The following is a 13,623-nucleotide window of genomic DNA, read 5'->3' as shown; positions in this document are numbered from 1 at the left end:
TTATGACCTGGATTCAAGAGAGTACTGTCAGAGTACAGCCTGCTTAAAGGAAGACTCAGCCATATGACAACATCCTACAAACCGGGGAAACTTCCTGTTTACAGACATCAACAACAACAGAATTTTGATGTGCTAAGACTGACACTATTGGCTCTAGACTAGAGGGTTGTTTCCATTGGTCAATTATCTATTGATTCTAAGGTTAAACTTAAGGAAGGTTTTCTGTTTTTGATCACGCAAGGCTATATTTTGAAAGCTCACAACCCCTGCGTGAATAAGGTCCAATATGTGGCAGTCTTGGCAGATTTGAATTATCAGGTTAATATTTGTAAGCAGGAAGTCGTCATGCTGTGTATGATGATGTCATATTGCTGAGTTCACCTATACTATTGTAATTGTTGCCACCTGTATTCCACTACGGCTAGCGGTGAGGCTCAGGTGGTACAGCTGTGGGTTCATCCTCTTTCCTCCATGCCTCATTCTTCCCTTCCCTCACTCACTTCATTCAGCTCAGCTGTTGGAGGGCTGTTCAGGCTTCAGGCGGATAGCCCAGGAGTTTGCAGAGACCACGTTGCCGCTACGATGGATGAGACAGGTATAAGTGCCCTCGTTAAACGCGTTGGCGACGATGCGGAGGTCGCGGTCCTTCATGATGATGTAGCCGGGGATAGAGAGCAGGAGCTGCTCTCCATCCTTGTACCAGCTGGAGCAAGGTCAAAGGTCATGCCAGGGAAGAGCACGGGGAGAGAGAAACCAATCATTCAAATGTCATGTATAGTAAAAGAAGAAAAAACTACCTGCATGCTGTTTAAATGCTCCCATAAAAAGACCTGATAAAACAATGGGAGAATCTGACCAAAAATTATATTGTGACGCGGTCTAAGCACCTGCCTTTGGATCACATGTATTGTGTACTGCCACTGTGTGCATTGGTTCGAATCCAACCCACTGCTCTAGCACCCTCTCTCCTCATATCTACCTAGCTCTATCCTGTCCAATAAACACCAAAAATAGGATTTGTACATTACTGTATTTAGACTATTCTCTCACCTGAGTTTGGGAGGCAATCTAGGATTCTTCGTCCCACAGCGGAAGCCCACAACCTTTCCACGAGGAACCATCTTGATCTTGACGTTGGCAGGCGGTGGACTTAGCGTGGTAACATCCTCAAGAGGCTCTACAGGAAGTGAGTGAAGTACCAGGACAGTTATAATACTTCCCCCACAAGATAGGCCTAATATTCCTCTATGGCTTTTTCTCAATTCATCTTTCCTCAATTCCTCGGTTGAGAAAAAGGAGAGAAGATAGGATGCGAGGAATCGTGTAAAGATTTGAAATCGAGTCTATTGGGGATAAAACATATGCCACAGAGGTGATATCAGTACAGTAGGACAAGGGAGGATACAGGACACAGAGTTGGGAAAGCCTGAATGTTGGCAACATAGCATTTTAGTTATCCGTTTCGCAAATGCTGTTATTCAAAGCGCCAGACAGGTCCATAATCACACATCTGATTTGGAGAGATAATCAACAGTAATTCAAAGGAAAGCCATCTACCAGGCAGCCAGTTTGTGTTAAAACGTCCAAAATCTAATCTAGCAAAACCAGGCTAGATCCACATTTAACTATCAAGTCCTGATCCATTTGCTGGCTTAAGACAGTCCTAAATGCATGCCATTCATGGGATCTCATGTAGATAGTGTATATGGAGATTGGAACTTTAAATTCAATTTAAATTCCAACTGGTAAACTGCGTTGTAGTTAAATTTATGTCCAATCAAGAGTGGACAATATGTCTGTCTGACCATAGCAGAGGTCACAGCGGCGGGCACAGTGTTTCTTCATGAAGCTCTTCCTCCTCTCGCAGAAGCCAAGGCGAGCCCATGGATCACACACGCGCTTCTTGTCCATGCATCCTGGAATACAACACACATATAGACATTTATGGTTGCTCTTAGCATTTTCTTAGTGTTATGTTTTATACCTGTGTAATAAAACGAATTACTTGTGTATCAATAACATTGTATTAACATGTTACATAGTACTGTAGTAATTGTATTGCTATCGTGTTGTAATTGCACAATGAGTTGAGTGGGAATTGGTGGAATAGAGTATGTTAATACAATGTTAAGACCATTTTAATACACTGTTAGAAATGACATCATTACAATACATGTATACAAAATATATATATATATAAAGTCTTAATTTATAATTGCAAACAAACAAAAAAACATATGATTGATCTGTGTGTTCCTTTACCATAGAGGCGCTGGATTCCCCAGATGTCGTCCTGGGCAATGTTCCTCTGGCCCGTGTAGGTGGCATTGGAGTGCATCAGGGGCCTGGGGGTCACGGGAGTGCCACAGTACACCTGCACCAGGTCATTCAACCACACACCTGGGGAAAGGAACAGAAACAATTACGCACGTACACAAATTATATCAAATAACAAAGGGGATTTGGATCCCTGGATAGAATACATAGTCATTATACACGTGATTGATCAGTGTTGTGTGTCTGGTGTGTGATTTGAGGTAACATCTAGATTCTAGAATTGTGTGTTGGTATATAAAGGTAACTTAAAGGTAACTGCCAAAATAAAGGAAACACTTGAGTAAATGAGGGATCAAGGTATATTGAAAGCAGGTGCTTCCACACAGGTTTGGTTTTCAGAGTTAATTAAGTAATTAATATCCCATCATGCTTAGGGTCATGTATTTAAATGCCCAGTTGCCCATTATTTTGGGTACGATGGCTAGAACAGGAGAGCTCAGTGACTTTGAAAGAGGGGTCTCAATGGAGCATAGGGGGTTTAAAGTGTGTGTGTGTGTGTGTGTGTGTGTGTGTGTGTGTGTGTGTGTGTGTGCATCTCACAGTCACCAGATTTCAACCCATTTGAAAACTTATGGGACATTCTGAAGCGGCGGCTGAGACAGCGTTTTCCAACATCAACAAAACATAAAATGATGGAATTTCTCGTGGAAGAATGTTGTCGCATCCCTCCAATAGAGTTCCAGACACTTGTAGAATCTATGCCATAAGGGCACGTGCCCCATCAGATTTGTCCTGATAAAAAATATATATATATATATATACACTACCAGTCAAAAGTTTGGACACACCTACTCATTCAAGGGTTTTTCCTATTTTTTACATTGTAGAATAATAGTGAAGACATCAAAACTATGAAATAACACATATGGAATCATGTAGTAACCAAAAAAGTGCCAAGAGTGTGCAAAGCTGTCATCAAGGCAAAGGGTGGCTGCTTTGAAGCATCTCAAATATAAAATATATTTTGATTTGTTTAACACTTTTTTGTTTACTACATGATTCCATATGTGTTATTTCATAGTTTTGATGTCTTCAATATTATTCTACAATGAAGAAAATAGTACAAATAAAGAAAAACCCTTGAATGAGTAGGTCTGTCCAAACTTTTGACTGGTAGTGTATATGTGTGATGTATCAATCAATATGCTGTATGTTTTTTGTTTTTGTTTGTTTGTTTGTTTTTGTTATTTGCTGTGCTTGTAAAATGTAATTATTGAATGCCACATAAAATATTTAATGTTGTGAAAACCAATAAATAAAATGTTTCGCCCCAAAAAAGGACAAGGGGGATAACGGAAGTATGTTTGACAAAAGTGCAAACTCTTCGCGCCCATCTAGCACACATTATCAAGTGCACCTACCCAGCAGGCAAAATGTGGCAAATAACAACTTAATGATGTCATTCTCTGGTTGTAAACTGGTTTTCTGGTTGAGGATACGTCAACCAGATTATAACGAACTGGTCTCTGTTAGAACCAGGTAAACCAGAGTTTTTTTCAAGACAACATCAAGATTACATCTGATAAAAACGTCTAAAATGTATCATAGACGTCAATCGATTCCTTTGAAATCCATGGGTGGGGGAAAGTGAACGAAGGGTAGAGAATCGGAGCACAGACAGACAGAGTAGAGATTCTTTGCACCTTGTTTCCAGCTGAAGAGGGACTTCCCCAGGATCCATAACTTGTGGTTGTCAAATCAAATCTTATTTGCCACATGCGCCGAATACAACAGGTGTAGACATTACCGTGAAATGCTTACTTACAGCCCTTAACCAACAATGCATTTATTTCTTAATAAAAAAGTAAAATAAAACAACAACAACAAAAAAGTGTTGAGAAAAAAAGAGCAGAAGTAAAATAAAATAATAGTAGGGAGGCTATATATACAGGGGGGTACCGGTGCAGAGTCAATGTGCGGGGGTACCCGGCTAGTTGAGGTAGTTGAGGTAATATGTACATGTGGGTAGAGTTAAAGTGACTATGCATAAATAATTAACAGAGTAGCAGCAGCATAAAAAGATGGGGTGGGGGTGCAAATAGTCCGGGTAGCCATGATTAGCTGTTCAGGAGTCTTATGGCTTGGGGGTAGAAGCTGTTGAGAAGCCTTTTGGACCTAGACTTGGCGCTCCGGTACCGCTTGCCGTGCGGTAGCAGAGAGAACAGTCTATGACTAGAGTGGCTGGAGTCTTTGACAATTTTTAGGGCCTTCCTCTGACACCGCCTGGTATACAGGTCCTGGATGGCAGGAAGCTTGGCCCCAGTGATGTACTGGGCCGTACGCACTACCCTCTGTAGTGCCTTGCGGTCGGAGGCCGAGCAGTTGCCATACCAGGCGGTGATGCAACCAGTCAGGATGCTCTCGATGGTGCAGCTGTATAACTTTTTGAGGATCTGAGGACCCATGCCAAATCTTTCAGTCTCCTGAGGGGGAATAGGCTTTGTTGTGCCCTTGCCACGACTGTCTTGGTGTGTTTGGACCATGATAGTTCGTTGGTGATGTGGACACCAAGGAACTTGAAGCTCTCAACCTGTTCCACTACAGCCCCGTCGATGAGAATGGGGGCGTGCTCAGTCCTCTTTTTTTTCCTGTAGTCCACAATCATCTCCTTTGTCCTGGTCACGTTGAGGGAGAGGTTGTTATCCTGGCACCACACGGCCAGGTCTCTGACCTCCTCCCTATAGGCTGTCTCATCGTTGTCGGTGATCAGGCCTACCACTGTTGTCGGTGATCAGGCCTACCACTGTTGTGTCATCGGCAAACTTAATGATGGTGTTGGAGTCGTGCCTGGCCATGCAGTCATGGGTGAACAGGGAGTACAGATGTGTTGTTACCTACCCTTATCACCTGGGGGCGGTCCGTCAGGAAGTCCAGGATCCAGTTGCAGAGGGAGGTGTTTAGTCCCAGGATCCTTAGCTTAGTGATGCGCTTTGAGGGCACTATGGTGTTGAACGCTGAGCTGTAGTCAATGAATAGCATTCTCACGTAGGTGTTCATCTTGTCCAGGTGGGAAAGGGCAGTGTGGAGTGCAATAGAGATTGCATCATCTGTGCATCTGTTGGGGCAGTATGCAAATTGGAGTGGGTCTAGGGTTTCTGGGATAATGGTGTTGATGTGAGCCATGACCAGCCTTTCAAAGCACTTCATGGCTACAGACATCAGTGCTACGGGTCGGTAGTCATTTAGGCAGGTTATCTTAGTGTCCTTGGGCACATGGACTATGGTGGTCTGCTTGAAACATGTTGGTATTACAGACTCAGTCAGGGACATGTTGAAAATGTCAGTGAAGACACTTGCCAGTTGGTCAGCACATGCTCGGAGTCAAAGTGTATCTCCCCGCGTGGGGGCAGGAAGGCATGGGCCAACTCCCCGTTTAGCCCATCAAAACAGGGATGCAATGGAGACCACCAGCAATCTGTGTGGTTCCACGTGTAGAAGCCTGGAAACATGTGCACATGCACGCACACACACACACACACACACACACACACACACACACACACACACACACACACTTAAAGCAGGGGGTATTAAAGAGTTTTAACAAATATTGAGATACACACACACACACACACACACACACACACACCCTTAACTTAATGTCTCACCCATAGTGATACAATAAGGTTCTATTGAATTATGTGGTCTCACCGATGACAATGTCAGCACTCTTGTTGGGGTTTGTGATTTCGGCAAAGAAGAGAGGGGACACGTCGCTCCACTTGGAGAACGCAATGCTGATGGCCTTGCGGGTGTCGTCTTTATTCAGCGTGTTGGGAAAGTTCACGATCCTGACAGACATGAACGGACACGCAGACAAACAGACAGACATAGACAGAGAAAGACAGACACAAGTATAGACAGGAAAGTGACAGACAATGTGACAAACTTGGATTCCCCAAAACACAGTGCTGTTCCCTTTCAGTCGATCACTCGGTATATAATATATTATGGGGAGTCCTACGACCAACCATGTTCACCTGAAAAAAACTGAAATCGCCCAACGGGCCAATGGATGCTGAGCCAGCCCCCGGAAACCCTGCCTTCCTGACTATAATACCGGGGTTCGCATCCATTTCCTCAATTCTTCTCTTTCCAGCTCACCTGAAGGTAGAACGTGTCACGTAAATGACAAACGTTTCAAGCACACAAAGACTACGAGATTCGGCTCCGACTTAGGAGCGATGGAACGTTGTGTCGCATCCTGGACACCGTTCCTGCCGATTCCAAAGTGATGTTACGTCCTAATGCAGCTTTTGCTCCCAAGGTTATGCCTATGTCTTACAGGTCCCGGACTTTCGACAAGGACAAGAGTTGCCTAGCGGTGTGCATGCTCACTCCACTAGGGGTGTGGCGGCTGCTTGGGCATTGTTCAGGGGCATGATGATTGGTGATATCTGTGCTTCAGCGAGTTAGGGTTCCCGACATACCCTTGTGAGATTTTAACACGTGGATGCAACTTCTCCTAGTGTGGTTCATAGTGTTCTTATGGTTGGGTCCGGGAGTGGGTGTTGGCAGCGCGCAGGTTGCGCATTTATACGGCTTACCACAATTCCCTGTGGTTTGAGCCATGGGCTGCCTTGGGGTATGGCAGTGCGTAAAGTGTGCATTATCAAGGTTACCACAGTTTCCTGTGGGTTTGAGCCTCGGGCTACCGTGGTTCATCGACTCTGGTTGATGCTATGCAGCGTGAGTGTGCGCTTTACCAAGTCACAACAGGTGTTCTGTTGTTTTGAACTTGCAGTTCCTTGAACGAGTTCTGACATTTCAGGCTCGCAAGGTATGTATTGTTCTTGGAACCATGGGGTCTATGGACTTGGGCTGCAGTGGCAGCGTGTCAGTGCGCATAGCCAAGTTGCAGCAGGTTCTGTTTCCCTAGATGGGGCTCTGACAGTTCAGGCTTCTCGGGTATTAGGGAAAAAGGTGGCATCTGTAGCCGCTTTTTGGAACCGGTAGAACCTGTGTGTGCTTGGGCTGCCGTGAGCCTCCTATTCTGGTACCCTATTTACATTTACATTTTAGTCATTTAGCAGACGCTCTTAACCAGAGCGACTTACAGGAGCAATTAGGGTTAAGTGCCTTGCTCAAGGGCACATTAACGTCATTTAGCAGACGCTCTTAGCCAGAGCGACTCACAAATTGGTGCGTTCACCCTATAGCCAGTGGGATAACCACTTTACAATTTGGGGGGGGGGGGGGGGGGGTTGGAAGGAATACTTTAGCCTATCCCAGGTATTCCTTAAAGAGGTGGGGTTTCAAATGTCTCCGGAAGGTGGTGAGTGACTCCGCTGTCCTGGCGTCTTGAGGGAGCTTGTTCCACCATTGGGGTGCCAGAGCAGCGAACAGTTTTGACTGGGCTGAGCGGGAGCTGTGCTTCCGCAGAGGAAGGGGAGCCAGCAGGCCAGAGGTGGATGAACGCAATGTCCTCGTTTGGGTGTAGGGACTGATCAGAGCCTGAAGGTACAGGGGTGCCGTTCCCCTCACTGCTCCAAAGGCAAGCACCATGGTCTTGTAGCGGATGCGAGCTTCAATTGGAAGCCAGTGGAGTGTGCGGAGGAGGGGGGTGACGTGAGAGAACTTGGGAAGGTTGAACACCAGACGGGCTGCGGCATTCTGGATGAGTTGTAGGGGTTTAATGGCACAGGCAGGGAGCCCAGCCAGCTTGGGGCGTGATTGTATGTTCCCATAGTATGTTATATCGAGTGACCGACTGAAAGGGAACGTATGAAAATAACTACTGTTAGGTATAACATATAGCCCTGTGCTGTCAGGGGATTTGGGCTCGCTGAAGAGAGGATTGGATAGGTTAGGTGGAATTGCTGCCATATTCCTAATCTACAGTGCCTTAAGAAAGTATTCATACCCCTTGACGTATTCCACATTTTGTTATGTTACAGCCTGAATTCAAAAAGGATTAAATAGATTTTTGTTCTCAACCATTTACACATAATACCCCATAATAACAAAGTGAAAACATATTTTTAGAAAAAATTGTTTTGCTAATTCAGTGAAAATGAAATACAGAAATATCACATTTACATAAGTATTCACACCCCTGATTCAATACATGTTAGAATCACCTTTGGCTGTGATTACAGCTGTGAGTCTTTCTGGGTAAGTCTCTAAGAGCTTTGCACACCTGGATTGCACATTATTATTTTTAAAATTCTTCAAGCTCTGTCAAGTTGGTTGTTGATCATTGTATATTTGGCGTTGTGTGTTAGGTTATTGTCCTGCTGAAAGGGGAATTTGTCTCCCAGTCTATGTTGGAAAGCAGACTCAACCAGGTTTTCCTCTAGAATTTTGCCTGTGCTAAGCTCTATTCCGTTTCTTTTTGCCTAAAAAAACTCCCTAGTCCTTGCCGATGACAAGCATATCCGCAACATGATGCAGCCACCACCATGCTTGAAAGAAATGAAGAGTGGTACTCAATGATGTGCTGTGTTGGATTTGCCCCAAACATAACACTTTGTATTCTGGACATAAAGTTAGTTTATTTAGCACATTTCTTGCAGTTTTATTTTAGTGCCTTATTGCATGTTTTGGAATATTTATATTCTGTATTTAGGTTAATATTATGGTTTCCTTCCTCTCCGGCAACTGAGTTAGGAAGGACGCCTGCATCTTTGTGGTGACTGGGTGTATTTATACACCATCCAAAGTGTAATTAATAACTTTACTATGCTGAAAGGGATATTCAATGTCTGCTTTTTTTATTTTGACCAATCTACCAATAGGTGCCCTTCTTTGCGGGGCATGGGAAAACCTCCCTGGTCTTTGTGGTTGAATCTGTGTTTGAAATTCGCTGCTCGACTGAGGGACCTTACAGATAATTGTATGTGTGGGGTACAGAGATGAGCTAGTCATTAAAAAATAATGTTAAACACTATTATTGCACACAGAGTGAGTCCATGCAACTTATTATTTGACTTGTTAAGCAAATGATTACTCCTGACATTATTAAGGCATGCCATAAACAAAGGGTTTAAATTGACTCAAGACATTACAGCTTTTCAATTTTAATGAACTTGTAAACCAATTCTAAAAACATAATTCCACTTTGACATTATGGGGTATTGTGTGTTACGCCAGTGACACAAAATCTCAATTTAATACATTTTTAATTCAGGCTGTAACACACCAAAATATTAAAAAGTCAAGGGGTGTGAACAATGTTCCTTCTAAACTGCGCGCGGGCGCGCAGCTCATCCGGGACTGCCAAGCAGAAGAAATATCAGCCTGCGCAGGGAAGCATGAAATTGAACTTCACTCAACTTCCTACAGTTTTCCCCCTTAGTTAACACTATGAACGTTTCCCTTTACTGTGGGAATTGTGATCAAATCAATGCAATATTAGCCACTTTCAATGCAACATACCGAAACTAAATTAACTATGCAAGAGATTTTGCTGTAGGCAGAACGCATCGGAGTACAATTCAGCACCAATAAGAGCTGCAGTAGGCCTATATGCAAATAGACCATTGCCATATATGTGTCTGTGCATTCTCTTTGAACTGGACTGTGTTTACAGCATGAGTGGTTGTGAGTAGACGCCCAGTTATAGATACACTATATATACAAAAGTATGTGGAAACCCCTTCAAATTAGTGGATTCGGCTACTTCAGCCACACCAGTTGCTGACAGGTGTATAAAATCTAGCACACAGCCATGTAATCTCCATAGACAAACATTGGCAGTAGAATGGACTTACTGAAGAGAATTTCAGTGAATTTCAATGTGGCACCGTCATAGGATGCCACCTTTCCAACAAGTCAGTTCGTCAAATGTCTGCCCTGCTAGAGCTGCCCCAGTCAACTGTACGTGATCTTATTGTGAAGTGGAAACATCTAGGAGCAACAACTACTCAGCCGCGAAGTGGTAGGCCACACAAGCTCATAGAACGGGACTGCCGAGTGCTGAAGCGTGTAAAAATCGTCTGTCCTCGGTTGCAACACTCAACACCGAGTTCCAAACTGCCTCTGGAAGCAACGTCAGCACAATAATTGTTCGTCGGGAGCTTCATGAAATGGGTTTCCATGGCCAAGCACCCACACACAAGCCTAAGATCACCATGTGCAATGCCAAGCGTCGGCTGGAGTGGTGTAAAGCTCGCCGCCATTGGACTCTGGAGCAGTGGAAATGCATTCTCTGGAGTGATGAATCAGGCTTCACCATCTGGCAGTCCGACGGAAGAATCTGGGTTTGGCGGATGCCAGGAGTGCACTACCTGCCCCAATGCGTAGTGCCAACTGTAAAGTTTGGTGGAGGAGGAATAATGGTCTGGGGCTGTTTTTCATGGTTCGGGCTAGGCCCCTTAGTTCCGGTGAAGGGAGATCTTAACGCTACAGCATACAATGACATTCTAGATGATTCTGTGCTTCCAAATTTGTGGCAACAGTATGGGGAAGGCACTTTCCTGTTTCAGTATGACAATGCTCCCGTACACAAAGCGAGGTCCATATAGAAATGGTATGTCGAGATCGGTGTGGAAGAACTTGACTGGCCTGCACAGAGCCCTGACCTCAACCCCATCGAACACCTTTGGGATGAATTGGAACGCCGACTGCGAGCCAGGCCTAATCGCCCAACATCAGTGCCTGACCTCACTAATGCTCGTGGCTGAATGGAAGCAAGTCCCCGCAGCAATGTTCCAACATCTAGTGGAAAGCCTTTCCAGTAGAGTGGAGGCTGTTATAGCAGCAAAGGGGGGACCAACTCTATATTAATGCCCATGATTTTGGAATGAGATGTTCGACGAGCAGGTGTCCACATACTTTAGGCCATGTAGTGTAAATTATAGTCAGCAATGGGGGAGTGATTGCTTCCTACAACAGCACAAAACGTGTACATTTTCTAGACATCTTTGAAAATCGAGTCAGGTGAAGAGCTTTTTATTTGTCTTAAAGGGGCAGTGTTGTATTTTGAGATAGGCTTGAATAAGCTAAGTAGCCAATAGGCAGAGGGTAGCATAATTTGTCTGATTCTCTGTAATAATGGTATGAGAATAATAGTGCATTTTATTTTGTAAAGTGGTTTCTTGCGTCAAATAACAACATTTTCAGTCACCTCCTTGTCTGAAGGACAAGTGAATAAACAGGTTAATGTCAAGCCCTGCATGTTTTTTTCAAACGTGTCATGGAATGTAGGCCTACATTGAACACCACACATTGGCTGCTACTGTAGGCTGACTGATAGAACAGCTATTTCCATGTTAAAATGTTATGGGAAGCATTTTCTCCATCGTTTTTGATGCTAGGCCACTCTGGTAGGCCTACATTATGATCAAATAGCCACAGTCGCCTACTTGACCACTGTTAAAACTGTAACTTAAAGCGGGTACAGCCTCAGTGTTCACAGTAAACACGTGCTGGAAGTTGCACAGAATTTACACAACGTTCAAGTTTACGCTCAGCAGACCTGAAATTTGCTCAGTGCCAAAAACAATTGAGGGAACATTGGCTGTGAATACTTTGAAGGCACTGAATCCTCTCAGATCTCCAAAAGTGCCTTGGGGATAGGGACAAGGGTCTGAATTGGGATTCAGGGTCTCACTTGTAGGTGAGGTTGAAATGCTTCCACTTGTGGCCCAGTGGGTTGATGGCGTAACGTTTGGAGCGACTCAGTGCCGCTCCCGTCACAGGATGATGCTTCACAGAGCTCAGGGACTCCACAGACAGCCCACCAGCTTCCTGAAAGAGAGGGAGGGAGGGGGAGAGAAAGAGAGAGAGATTGTTTGTTTGTTTATGATCTATTTCACAAGGCTTTGGCAATGTTAACATATGTTTCCCATGCCAATAAAGCCCTTTAAATTGAGAGAGAGATTATTAGAGGTGACAAGAGGAGCATGACATGACCATGGAGAGGTGAAAACAGTGTGTGTGTGTGTGTGTGTGTGTGTGTGTGTGAGCGAGAGAGAAGCTTTGCACAGTCAGTATGTTGCAGTAGAGAGAATGTTACAGCGCCTGAAACAAAGCACAAATTAGCAGTAGCCTGTGAAACAAGACAGGACTTTTATTTCGTATTATTTTATATTGTATTTTTTGGGGCATTCTTTCTTAAAACTGCATTGTTGGTTAAGGGCTTGTAAGTAAGCATTTCACTGTAAGGTCTACACCTGTTGTATCCAGCGCATGTGACAAATAAAATTTGACTTGATTTGAAAATCCCTTCAATGACGACAACATGTGGAATCTGCAACTGGGGGAAGGATTTCAACTCCCCTCCGAAGACAAAATAGTTAGTTGTTCATTCTATTTATCCACTTTTCTTCCACTATTTCTTCTACTATGAGTTAAAAGCAATAAATTAAAGTCAAGTTAAGTCATTGCATTTTTCAGGCTTCCTGGCAAAAGGCCTCCTCTAGGAAAAAAAGAAAAGACACTTGGCACAAGTGCAAAAGGGAACAGAAATCACAACTTAATCCTACACAGACGTGGAACCCTCCTCCTCTGCTCTCATCCCATGACAGTCCCTCTCCATCTATCCATCTCGCTATGCTAAAATATCTGTCACCCATATGTGAGCAGAAGCATACCCTTCCAGCCCTCCCCCTCACCACTCCTTCCTTTATTTTATTTTTCTCCCCATTTATTCCCCTGTTCTATTGTAATACTGATCAATGCATTAGTATGGTTGGCTATTTAATCACTCATGCAAAAATAAACATGCACAAAAATACATGAGGTCAAACCTGTGTACCTGTGTAAGTGTAGCCTACTTAAAACACTAGTTTTTTTCTGGAAAAAAAAACGATACCAAAACACAATAAATTAATGCAAATACTGGGCTTGTTGAGTCGCCTAAATATACATTTTTTATAATTTCCATGTGCAGCCGCCCACTTACCGTTTTCCTTCTACACAGTTCGGGAGTCCGTCGACCCCATCCAACCCTACCAACATCAGCACTAGTAGAAAAAGTATTGGACGAGTTCTGCCCATCTCCATTGGCTTCCTGTGCTCCATTGGAACATGTAGTATTTTTACAGTTCACAGTCAATGGTAGCCTACACTCAATGTTGAGAGCATATAGTTCTGCTAAATGCAAGGCGTGAATACTTGGTATAAAAGAGTTTGATCATCTCGGATAGGCTATTGTATTCAGGTGTTTTCATGCAGAAAGCATGAGTAGGCTATCCTTCCTCTGAACCAGAACGCGGTGCCTATCACAACGTGGAAACCAAATTCGAACAGCTCTGCAGACAATTGGCCAATTGAGCATGGAGCTCCAAATTATCCCGTACAATCAAACTCATATCATTATCAGCATTCCGCGCAATTGCGCTG

The 13,623-nt window shown here is 43.9% G+C and overlaps 1 pseudogene across 1 annotated transcript; it reads right to left on the bottom strand.

The window, feature by feature from the left end:
• Positions 1-510: 510 nt before the first annotated feature.
• LOC311105544 (matrix metalloproteinase-23-like) lies at positions 511-12,193 on the bottom strand (annotated as a pseudogene). The gene is made up of 8 exons: positions 11,891-12,193; positions 5,989-6,128; positions 5,649-5,776; positions 3,981-4,020; positions 2,263-2,400; positions 1,806-1,916; positions 1,051-1,177; positions 511-703 (listed from the first exon to the last, which is right to left on the bottom strand). The product of its transcript is annotated as a matrix metalloproteinase-23-like (transcript).
• Between the last annotated feature and the right edge of the window lie 1,430 nt (positions 12,194-13,623).

The sequence above is a fragment of the Coregonus lavaretus genome, assembly GCF_964263955.1.
Source record: "Coregonus lavaretus genome assembly, chromosome: 30".
Lineage (NCBI taxonomy): Eukaryota > Metazoa > Chordata > Actinopteri > Salmoniformes > Salmonidae > Coregonus > Coregonus lavaretus.
Note: the sequence above shows the minus strand (reverse complement) of the source record. Positions and strands in the feature narration are given on the sequence as shown.